The sequence below is a fragment of the Toxorhynchites rutilus genome, chromosome 3, assembly GCF_029784135.1.
Source record: "Toxorhynchites rutilus septentrionalis strain SRP chromosome 3, ASM2978413v1, whole genome shotgun sequence".
Taxonomy (NCBI): Eukaryota; Metazoa; Arthropoda; class Insecta; order Diptera; family Culicidae; genus Toxorhynchites; species Toxorhynchites rutilus.
Window position 1 is genome coordinate 312350625 of NC_073746.1, and position 12931 is coordinate 312363555.

Here is a 12931-nt window from a genome sequence, read left to right on the forward strand (position 1 = left end):
CGTCTCGTGGCTTTAATTCATACGGCACCCAATGTCCTATCTTTCGGATCATTCCCATTGCTTTTAAACGATCGGATAGGGTTTGCTGAGCTACTCCAAGAGTATCTGCAAGTTCTTGTCGCGTTTGTGACGGATCTTGATCTAGTAAAGCCTCCAATTCTTCATCTTCAAACTTTCTTGGCGGTCCGGAATGTTCTTCGTCTTCCAAGTCAAAATTACCACTTTTAAATCATGCAAACCACGTCTGACACGTTCGCTCAGTTGGAGCATGGTCACCATAAACTTCCACCAAAACGCGATGACTTTCCGCAGCTTTTTTCTTCATATTGAAGCAACAGTCCCCGCAAAACTACTCTCGTTGGTACGAATTTCGACATATTCAAAGTGGCAAAAAACTATGTTGTTTACGCTTCAACTTTTTAACATATACTGAAAAAGACGCGCAATGACGGTAGGTTTCCAACGAATGTCTGGAAATTTGATTCACTGGAATAATAATCAAGTTACGCCATCTGTTGTAAAACCGAAGAAACTTACCGGTACACCTTATAGAAAGTTGACGTCTTGGACAAAAGTTCATTTTTTAATAAGATCTAAAACTTCCACCAAAATGCGATGACTTTTCGCAGCTTTTTTCTTCATATTGAATTAATAAAGTAACACTCCCCGCAAAAACTGAATCTCGTTGGTACGAAATTCGACATATTCGAAGTGGCAAAAAAATGTGTTGTTTACGCTTCAACTTCTTGACATATACTGAAAATTTGATTCACTGGAATAATAATCAAGTTACGTCATCTGTTGTAAAACCGAAGAAACTTACAGGTACATATAATGTAATGAATATCCCTCACAGTTTCCAACAAGTCACCCCTTTATCGGAAAATGGGCACTTTTAAAAAGAACATGTTTTCTTCGAAGAAAGTACAACTAATCCTCATTTTGTATAGAAACAAGATAGTGATGTAGTGTGTTCGACAAAGCTTTAGATCTCATGAAAATATTAGGCCAAAAAAAAAAGTCCTGCGGTATTTTTTTTGAATTTTCATTTGTTCATAAAATTACAATCATCTGTTTTAAGTGAAATATGCGCCGTTTTGTTCGATGACTTGTTCCCAACGAGATGCCAACTTCATAATACCCCTGTTATAGAAGCTCGCTTCCTTATTGGCAACAAACTCGGATAGCCAATTTTCACAGGCCTCTTTTGTGGCTAACTTCTGACTACCTAGCTCGCTCGCCATGGACAGAAACAGGTGGTAGTCACTTGGTGCAAGGTCCGGACTATACGGCGGATGCAAAAGAACCTCCCATCCGAGCTCCCGGAGCTCCTGGCGCGTCACCAAAGAAGTGTGTGGCCTGGCGTTGTCCTGATGGAAGACAATGCGGCCTCTGTTTATCTCAGATGGCCTCTTATTCATGAGTGCTACCTTCAAGCGGTCCAGTTGTTGGCAGTACAGGTCCGAATTGAGCGTTTGGCCATAGGAAAGCAGCTCATAATAGATTATTCCTTGACAATCCCACCAAACACACAGCAGAACCTTCCTGGCCGTTAATGAGGGCTTGGCCACCGTCTGAGCCGCTTCAGCGGGCTTCGACCACGACCGTTTGCGCTTCACGTTGTCGTAAGTGACCCACTTTTCATTGCCAGTCACCATCCGCTTCAGAAACGGGTCGATTGTGTTGCGATTCAGCAGCGATTAACATGCGTCGATACGGTTAAAGATGTTTTTTGCGTCAACGTGTGTGGCACCCATACATCGAGCTTCTTTGTGAATCCAAGCTTCTTTAAATGGTTAATAACGGTTTGATGACTTATCCCCAGCACTTGGCCGATGCTACGGCGGCTACTATGCCGGTCTTTCTCGGCTAATTCAGCGATTTTGTCGCAATTTTCGACGACAGGCCTTCCGGAGCGTGGCGCATCTTCGACGACCTCTACACCAGAACGAAAACGTTGAAACCATCGTTGTGCGGTGGAAATGGAAACTGTATCGGGTTCATAAACTGCACAAATTTTATTGGCAGCTTGAGATGCATTTTTGCCTTTGTCATAGTAGTACTGTAAAATATGTCGGATTTTCTCTTTATTTTGCTCCATATTTGCGACACTATAACTCACGAAGGACTTAACCAAACAAAACACTGTCAAGGACTATATTATAGACTATATTATATAGAGACAAAAATACCTTTCCAACAAGCTATAGTATGACTCGATACAACGAATACAACTAGAACTACGCGCTTACAACGACACCTCGCGGAAATACCGCAGGACTTTTTTGACAGCCTAATATGATCTTTTGTCGAACACGTCGCATACGTACAACATACTATTTGTGGAATATTTGGCTTTTTTCTATGGAGACTTCTGACAAAAAAAATTGTTTACTCGTAACATTTTTGTGTGTAAATTCTTGCGTTTGACATGTACTTGACATGTTTCAAAATAGAAAAAAAAGTTTCCAGAGCATGTAAAAAATATGTTTTTGAGAATAATGATTAAATTTTTTTTTTCAGCGAAAAAAATTTTTTTTGTGTTCTTTTTATGAAAATTTAAATAATTCCCTATATTTCATCCTTTGACCAGATATTATAGGTTTTGAGTTATATATTTTTTTTAAAAAAAGCCCTTTTCAATATGTAGTCTAATTCTTTTTTAAATATTTCGAGTATGCAAAGTTGCTTAACACGTTAAGCCCCGATTTTTTCTCGCTGCGCTTCACATTCAGCCCGCTTCAAGAGCGTTTGTACAATATCAGTATCGGGCCCAGTTCCCAAAGATACTAATTGTATGAATAGAAAATAGTCAGCAATTCGACTAGAAAGTAGTCACATTTTGTAAAACATCCGAAACAAACCGTATATATTTTTATTTTATTAATTTGTAACTGTCAGTCCCAGTCAGTCAGCACTTTCCTACCAAAAAGCTCAACGTGTTAAATGACCATTGTTCCGTCTGTGGGGAACTGTGGGGTGAACTGTATAATCTGTGGGTTCCTCTACTCATGGAGACAACCGATGCGGAGGAAGGATCCATCGTGTTCCTCACGCCTTGCTCTTCTAGGTGGGAGCCCCTGTGGCTCCGCTCCATGCTCTGAAAAGAGCATGTAAACTCTTTAACACTTTGACAGCCATGAGTGCCGTACTGCACTTATAAATTATTTCGCTGAGGCCATGAGTGCGGCACTGCACACACGAAATCTTCCAAAGATTTAAACACACGTTTTACGTTAAAGCTAATCTGCTTTTCGTTTTCTACAGGCCTACAAATTAAAATTTATCACTGCCCGAAATGCTACGAAATTTTTTTATATATGGATCGTTTTAATAGAAGACATTTTACGAGTTTGAAATAATGTTATAAAAAATGCAATTTCGAACAAATAAATTGTTTTATAATGATTTTTATCGATATTTTACTCGTTTACATTAAGTTGGGCCACGTGTGCAGTACTACACACAGGTAGTTTTTACCCTTATATGGCAGATAGGGATGAAATTGTATGCCAGAAGGGTTCCTGGCACCATCTAATATAAGAATCAATCATTGGACCCTCCAGGTTTTCACGAACATTTTGGCCAACACACCATGGCCGTCAAAGTGTTAAGGATGTGTTTTAGGAACTCTGCGTGGGATGAGAGTAGCGCGGACTGAAAGCATGGTGGGTTTCAAATATTTAAACTATATACATTTTATTATTGTTATTTTATTATACCAAGTTTGGATATATACACGTGGTCGTAATATTTTCACTGTTGCGCATGCGAATGCGCCACTCTTCTGTTGCTGCTTATGTTGTTATTGCTGTTACTAGCCTTGTCGCACTCTTGCGATGCATTTGATGCTGCTGTTGTTGCTATTCTGCGGCTGCTCCTGTTATCGCACTCTTGCGATGAGTAGTTGGTTGGTTCTTAGTGTTGTTCGCTCCTCTAGTTGTTTGCCGTTGCACTCTTGCACTTGTTGCTTGTTGGATGGTTGGAATTCGACTTCTTCTTGCTCTGCTGCTACTGCACTCTTGCGATGATGTGTTGGATGCTTCTTCTATTTTTGGGGTTCACTTATCTTGCTGCTTGCTCTTGACTTGCACTTTTGCACTCGTTGACGGTACAATGAAGACTCATCGCTCCGCATTCTTCCATTCTTTGTTTTTGAGAGGCTTTAAACTTCACAGTTCATTCGTCTCTAACGTTCCGCACGGTAGGGGCGCACTTTTATGCTGAATCGCTTAGTATCGAATGAAGAAGGGGTGGTACTTATGACATCATTCGTTCTCCCCTTTCATACGTTTCTCGGGCGGAACACCCATGTCTTTACACTGCTATCACTGCTATCTGAGATGGTGCCTCCAACGGCCAGTTATGTTGGAAAATCATAACATTACTAGAAAATATTAAATAGAACTTCAATACAAAATCTTGTGAACAAATAATAACAGTTCGGCTGAAAAGTTCATGAGGTTGACGTCTAGATGGCGCCTCTTGCAAAAATCTACTTGACTATTACCGAGCATCATCTTTCAATAGATACGTGTCAAAATTTGACAGCAATCGGTCGATTGGTTCGTGAGTTACAGCATTGAGAGTGAACCAACTTTGGTTATTGTGAAAAAAATGGAAAAACCCGAATTTCGTATATTGATAAAGCATTGTTTTTTGACTCTGCTGAGGCAGAGTCCGGATAACGTTTGTCATGCCATGCTTTGGTAAAACACGGAGGCTCCACCAGACCCTTTGGGGTTCAATGGCTGCTTCTGCAACTAGATCCATGGAGTTTATTAATTAGAAATTTAAAAAAAATATTAGAAATTCCCATTCAACGGATTCGAGTAGAGAGAAATCAAACACTGTCTGGAAAAAAAAAACCAAGAATTCGAGACGGCGTTTGAAGGGATCTATGATCGTATTCCATAAACAGTGACCAGAAATAAGGTTCAATCGATACCACGACGCTTGCATAGGAGTGCTGAAACCCAAAGGCGGCCATACCAATTATTAAGTTATTGGTTTGCATTATTGATAAACTTTTCCTGGATAGAAATTACTTGTTTTGTAATAAAAACATTAACTTTGTGGTCAATTAAAATCCAACAATATAAATTTAAAAATCAAAAACTTAAAAAATCGGAAGGTGTGATTCCTAGATTATACCCTGAAATCGTTTGGAGAGGTTCTCTCGGTTGCATTCTCGGGTTTACTGCGGAAGGCTCTCCGACGTCACAATCAGATTACTAATCGCGGCGGCGAGGGATGTCTTTGCGGGAGGCCTGGAAGGACCGGGAGGGGTCCTCTGGAACCAATAGGATCGGCGAAAAAGCGTACACGCGGCGAATAACAGAATATATCGCCGGGACGATTGTTACTAAAAAGGTTTTCACGGTGACCTTCTAAGGTTTCCCAAAAATAACTCCATCGTCGCGATTGAAGTGTGATACAGAGGGTCGCATTACGAGCATCGCTTCGCGGTGAGGGCGAGATGATTTGTATGCAAGGTTATATACACTTTATCTCGTTTTCACCGTGAAGTGTTGTTTGTGATCAGGCTTAGAGTAGGTGTGATGAATAACGGAACATATCGCCGGATCGGTTGGCCTTGGAGGAGTTTTCTCGTTTACCTTCTCAGGTTTCCCACTATTGGATCTTCGCCAACGCGGTTGAATTTCTATGAAAAGTACATGCGAAGAATACTAGAATATATTAATATAATGTATTATATAAAATGTATCAATTTCACGGGTTTTCCCCGCGCGTATCCGTCTCGGGATACCTAAACATAATCTCTGCCGCGTGTTGTAACACATGATATTTTCGTATTTTTGTTTTGTGGAGAGGTCAATTGTTTGCATTTACATAATCACATCACTTACCGCAGTGAATCCTGATTTTTCTTAACCATTCCCATTAACAACTATCCCTTCCATGATAAACGCTAGGGAACCACGCTATAGAAGCATCCTTCTGGCCTTCGGGCGGCGAATATCATACTAACATTCCTTCCCTTCCCCTGGTGACTATAAGGACGTGGCCGGCGTCGTTATTGACCATTTAAAGCTCGAATCACCGAAAATTGCACAACGAGAATGATTTGCTAGTCCCAAGCGTCATTCTGTGTGTTCTTTGTGCAATTTGGTTGGTTCAGGTCAATCACGGAGAGCAACTACGAATTGTACAGTCTACCCAAGCTCAAGCTCAAGCTCAAAAACATTGACTTTGTGGTCAACTTTGGTGGTTATTGTGATTTGTTTTCATATAAAGTAAGAATGTAACAATTTTCATTTTCTGTTTGCACTACATGAGACTGAAAGGATAGATTTTGTGATGAATAAAAGTAGATTTTTTTGAAGTAGACAATGAGGTTCATTGGGTTGGGGAAAAAGAAATGTCGTATATTGTCAATATATGGCAACACTTAAACATATCTTGTTTTGTAATTATCGCATCGGGTCATACTATACGGCAATTTAAAGACGACAATCTGTGCTACAAGTGTCGTTTTGACAGTGTTGTGATTGTCCTTTTCAGTCTCAAGTTATAAAGCGTCAAAGATGGAGTCCACCAAGAAAGAAATTCGCCATATTTTACGTTTTTACTACCTGCGAGGTAACGAAGGCGGCCGAAAAAATTGGTGTAGTTTATGGACCCGATACTGTAACAATTCGCACAGCACAGCGTTGGTTTGATTGATTTCGTTCTGGTGTGGTAGCTTTCGAAGATACACCCCGTGCTGGTAGGCCAATCTTCGTGGAAACCGATAAAATCGTTGAAATCATCCAAGTAGACCGGCATGTGAGCACTCGCTCGATTGGCCAGGAACTGTGTATAGACATGGATGCATGGGTGCCACACGAGTTGACGCAAAAAAATCTTTTAGACGGAATCAACGCCTGCGATGCACTGCTGAAACGGAACGAACTCGACCCATTTTTGAAGAAGATGGTGACTGGTGATGAAAAGTGGATCACGTACGACAACCTAAAGCGGAAAAGTCGTGGTCGAAGCGCGGTGAGCCGGCCCAAACCATCGCCAAGCCCGGATTGACGGTCAGGAAGGTTTTGCTGTGTGTTTAGTGGGATTGGAAGGGAATCATCCACTATGAGCTGCTCAACTATGGCCAGATCCTCAACTCGGTTCTCTACTGTGAGCAGCTTGACCGTTTGAAGCAGGTGATTGACCAGAAGCGGCCAGAAATGATCAATAGGAATGGTGTTGTTTTCTACCAGGACAACGCTCCACCTCACACATCTTTGATGACCCGCCAGAAGCTACGGGAGCTCGGATGTGATGTCCTATTGCACCCACCGTATAGTCCAGACCTGGCTCCAAGTGATTATCATCTCTTCCGGTCCATGCAAAACGCTCTTGGTGATACTAAGATGGCCTCAAAAGAGGCTTGCGAAAATTGGCTGTCTGAGTTTTTTGCAAATAAGGATGGGGAGCTTTAATAAGGAGGATAATGAAGTAGCCTTCTAAATGGCAACAATATGCGAACAAAACGGCGCATATTTGACTTAAATTGGATAATTTTTAGTATGTTAAATAAAGCGTCAAATTTCGATTAGAAATACGACATTTCTTTTTCCCCAACCCTATATAGGCCGGGAATAGCCGTTAATTGCTAGTGTGATCGTGATCAAACATAAATAATAGATGAAAAATGTAGAAAACAATATCCCTAGTTTGAAATATGAAAAAACCCTAACAAATGAACTATCAAAAATTCCGTCAACTAATAGAAGGAATCCAACAAAACACCCTGTCACTAATGAACATCGAATGATATCCATCGAATCATTATATAGGATCCATAACAAAGCTATTTTCATCGAGCAATGATTAAATGAATAATTCGCGTCAAACTTTGGTTCATACGAGCAAAAAAGCATCTATTTCCAAAACGCAATAAAAATCGCATCACTTGATTACCTCCGGTTTGTTCGCTGGCTCTAGATCATTGCAATCCGAATGCGAACAACATTTCGAATCCTGACCCGAATCTACTCTGACAAAAAAGATACCAGCATCGCGATGTTGACAGATTCAACCCAAAAAACCGCAGAAGAAATAGCAATAAAATGCTTGTAAATCATATTACGAAACATATCAAAGATCACCACACGCAGAAGGAAAATAAAAAGAAACCACACATCCAAACACAGAGCACCGTTTTAGTGAGTCAGGTTAGTTCATCGGGGGATGTTGTTTTGATCATCGCCCAAGAGACGCACGACTTCAGCCACATAATCCATCGCACTCTCACTTTCTCACATTCGACCGATCATCCGATGAACGGAACCGTGCGGAACTCTCTGCTCTCAGCACCGTGAAGGCTCATAGTCGGCCAACCAACCAGAGCTAGGTTTATGAGGCAGAAGCGCACCTCGAGCGAGCCTTCGGTGCGCCGTACGGCGACAGACCGAAGTGAACCGTTCGCTAGACCGGATCGTGTTTTGATCGCTGCCAGTTGTGAAGAGGAGAGACCCTTGCGTGTGCGATCGAGATCGTGTGCGCGCGCGCGTCCGCTTCCGTCCGTGTTTTTGGTTCGATTTTGAATTATTCTTCTTCGTATGCAGCCCACATTTCCTTGGTGAGAAATTTGTGACGTAGCGGATCCGTTGGATGGTGGTGGTGATAGTGCGGGTGAGGAAGGGAGCAGCCAGTGTGCGTCAGTGTTGGGGCAAAAAGTGGAGGGGATCTGGTGAAACTTGTTATGCCCAAGAGAAGCGACAGTACGAAAGAGGAAGTGAATGAAAAATTGCTATCGAGAGTGAAAGTGGTTTCGAAGAAAGAGGAAAGGTCATCGAAGCGGTTGTTGACTGGCGGATGTCGTAGAGAGTTAAAAAAAACAACAATAATGTGAATGTTTTGTGGAATCTCTTGTCCAGATTCGAAGCGAAAAGTAAATCGATCGGCAGGGTTGAGTGGGCTTGGAATCATTGCACATGGCAGCAGAATACGTGGAATGATTTAGCCCAGAAGAAACAGAACGAAGGAAGATGTGATCAGTGCTTCGAACAGAACACAAGCTCGCGAATGGATTAGAATTTATGCTGTGGATGCTGATGATGCCTAGATTGCTATTTATTAGGAAAATTGCAGTTTGAATACACTTTGAGTCTCCACAGAACTTCAAAGGTCAGTCTATACAAGGCTGCAATGGTGATGATGATGGTCGAAACTAGCAATTGATGTGGAAGTGAATGGATTGTTCGAACGATATTTTAACTGCCGAACTGTTGGACGAAACGGTTTTGTAAGATCAAGTATGGGAGAAATATGTATGCAGAATGGCGATGATACATCAAGTGGAATGGCAGTGTTATTCAGGAATGGTCGAATGATTCGGAAGTGGTTGTTGATCTGGCTGATAGAAGCGAAATATCTTCTCTTAGCAATACACGCATACAGTGTTGGACAAAACATTTGCGATCAATTATGCACAATGCTGTGTATAAGTTGATGTTTATCAAAAATAAAAATAGATAGATAATGCGGATATTTAGGAACAATGACAATTAGGTTGATTTGAATATAAGTGCTCGTATACACTGATTAATGTAGTATTTTCGAAGAAAAAGTTGAATAATGGAACAATCCCAAATATGTTGAAGACTGATATTATCAAAAAGTTTTTACCGAATGTTGCACAAAACTTAAGGAATTCTGTTTTGTTAAGATTAAGCGCCACTTGTTCCAAAAAAGTATAGAAGTCGATGATTCTGTCTCGAACCAACGATGTTGTTAACTATTCCACTATTTTTTTTCAATTTCTTGAAGTAGCTCGTATAACCGTCTCATAATCTTTATATATAAAAGAGAGTTTTTCCCACGTACGTATAACTCATCATCACGGGAGAACGGCTGATCAGATCTACGTCGTCCATATATTTTGTGAGTTTATCTTTACCCAAATTAGAATGATAGAGTACTTTGGAAAATATTTGAGATGTTTGGAAAAATTCGAGAAAATTGACTATGCATATCTTTATATATAAGAAGGATATTTAAAATAAAAAGGGAAAATTCGAAAAGAAGAGGTACGCATATGTATGTTTCGCTGTGAAAATCATCATTTAGATCAATTTTACAGATCTGAACGATAACATACAAACTTTCTTGAAATATATTCGTTATTTTTACCAACCAAAATATTCTCTAGAAATACATTATATGGCAGAACAACGTTTGCCGGGTCAGCTAGTTTGCAGTTAAAAATTAGATCGGTAATTATAATCTTACCAAGTTTTAATCAATCTCGACTTTGCAATGATACCTAACTGTTCAAAACTGATGAGCAACGTTATTGAATTATTATTCATGTCGAGTATAACGCCTTCGGTATAACGATCAATGGAGCTCAAGAACCGCCATTGGAGGTCTGTGGCATAAATCTACAGTTTTCCTGTTTCTCACACGAACAGAAATGTTGAAAACAGATTGATGTTGCGTATGTTTTCGCTCCAAACTGCCAAATAAAACCGATCGTGTATCACAATGCATTGCATCAATTTTCAGTTTCCACAAACGTCATACACTCAGCGAAACAAAAATAGCACCACTTAGTTTTTATTTTCGTTTTAAAAACTGTCGAATTGTCCACAATTTCTAAGGTTCTTCCCAACATGATTAAAAAGCAGTAGGGTTCAATCCACGATAAATTCAGTTTATTTAGTTTGTAGGACGTTTAAATTTTAGCCACTGAAAGCTAAAAAAAGAATGCGAAATAAAAATAGCACCATTTCTTTTTTTATTGCACAAATCAAATTTTATTTCTCAAATGACATCAAGTAGGCGTATTTAGTATTGTGTATATGATCCATTGTTTCTAATAACTTCAATCAATCGTGATTTAATGGACAAAATCAGCTTCTCAATGGTATTCTGATCGATTTGCTGCCAACACTTCCGAGTTCGACATTTGAGCATGCTTACGTTATCAAATTGCTTGCCATTCTCGTAAACACAGTGCGCGAGTATAGACCAAAGGTTTTCGATGGGGCTCGAATCCGGAGAGTAGGCTGGTCAATCAAAAACTTCGATATTTCTATCAGAAAACCACGCTTTTGTATGTTTTGAGTTGTGGATCGCAGCATTGTCTTGCTGGAAAACAAAATCAGGACCCATCAATGCCTCACCATGTTCAATCAAACTTATCTCCAGCATTTCTACGTAATATCCAGACTTTATTTTTGTCGTTATCCACGCCAATGGAAGTTTTCCTTTGAAGGAAAATGCACCCCAAACCATTAGTGATCCTCCATCAAAGTTCCTGCTCATCTCAACATTCGGAGCATTGCGCAAATCGTGCCAGTAGTACTGCAGCCATCTGGTCCATCAAAATTGAACTTCTTTCATTCGAAAAGAGCACGTTGTTCCATTCCTCGGTCCAGGAAATGTACTTCGTATCGAATTCGAAGCGACAAGTTGGGGTTTCCGAGGCATTTACGGCACTCCAAGTTCTCACTACTGGACAAAACTTGTTGAACGCGACGTGTAGTAACCGGAAGCTCCAATTCCGCACGGATTTGAGATGCTGTTCTTTTCTGGTTCACTGCAATTCTACAAATTATTCGTATATCCATCGCCGAGAGCTTACTTTTCTTTACCCTTTTCTCAACGCGGTCAGCTTTGTCACCGTTTTTCAATAAATTTCCAACAGCCATTTGTGCCCGATGGATCTTTCGACCGACTTCTCTATTAGAGAGGCCTGCATCGTTGAAATCTATGATTTTCACTTTTTCCTCGAACGTAACATGCTTTGATCGACTCATGATGTCTATATGACATAGGAAAACTTTGATCTCACTACCAAACGAACCCACTTTGAGCACAACTTCGACTATTTTGAAAACCATAACAAACATCTGTCAAATTAGGACCAGGATGATTTTATTACGGTAAAAGTAAGCTGTGATGCAAAATCAGATAATTATACAGGGAATTTTGAATCAAATCGCCAAAAAACGCAGTGGTGATATTTTTATTTCGCTCAGTGTATTAGGTTTAAATGCCGGCGTGGACCCAGTGGAGTAGAACTCGTCGTTTTTGAAGATGCTTGAAATAAAAGTACAGAAGGGGTAAGAGAGATAACAGTGTGGTGACAGAAACAGGAGCTTTAATTTGCTTTATTCTTTCAACTAAGTTTATCATAGTTCTTGGGAGAAAATCACTTAAGGGGGTAGTACACTATGGAAACTTGTAAAAATTAAAAAATATATTTCTGACCTAAAATGTTCTCTGGGATGTCTACTTTACTGTAGTTTTTGTCCCAGGTTTGTCCGATGCTCCGTTCCAAAGTTACAAGCCAGTTAGTGCACCTAAGTCTTTGCGTAAGGAGCGCGGATCCAAATTTTTATACGCGTATTTCTCGATACCATGTTTTGCAAACTGGTGGTAGTTCTACCTCCGGAACGGTTCATCCGACTTCGATGAAATAGGTTTTCCCAGATTCTCCACTAAATTTCCTGTCGTAGGATTTTTTCGATATAAAAATCGTGAAAATCACATACTTTTTATGATGTCCATAGTACACCCCCTTGAAAACACTAACTTTAAAAGTTGTTATCTTTTGAAATGTTAATTAATTCCACAAATTAGAATGTTTAACAACTGGATTATATAACTCTTGAAAGTTTCGTTCTTAATCGCAAAATATTAGATATATTTTTTTAAATTTATTTATCATTTTAGGATATTACGAAAAATCTGAAATTGAAATTTTTTTTCTTTTTTCCAAAAATTACTTTTTTTAAAAGTTCATAGCTTTTGAACTGTCGAACCGATTCAGATGATCGACATATCCAACTAAAGCCAAGAAGCTAACGTTCTTTGAAAAAATATTACACTTATAAAAAATTTGGATGTTATTTTTGTAATTATTGATTGTATTTGTTTTTTGTTGATTTTATGGCTTCGGACTAGAGGACGCTAT

At 39.8% G+C, this 12931-nt stretch overlaps 1 protein-coding gene across 5 annotated transcripts in view; it reads left to right on the top strand.

Annotated features, from left to right (window-relative positions):
* The window catches only part of LOC129776967 (transcription factor mef2A-like), a 62962-nt gene that overhangs the window by 16381 nt on the left and 33650 nt on the right, over positions 1 to 12931 (top strand). Inside the window, exon 1 of one of the 5 annotated variants that reach the window (XM_055782956.1) lies at positions 8420 to 8640. The exons of 3 other annotated variants lie outside the window; for them this stretch is intronic. The gene's annotated coding sequence lies outside the window, so the exon portion shown is untranslated. Of the gene's footprint in view, positions 1 to 8419; positions 8641 to 12931 lie in introns of those variants that run through there. One more of the 5 variants, XM_055782955.1, reaches the window with a different exon arrangement.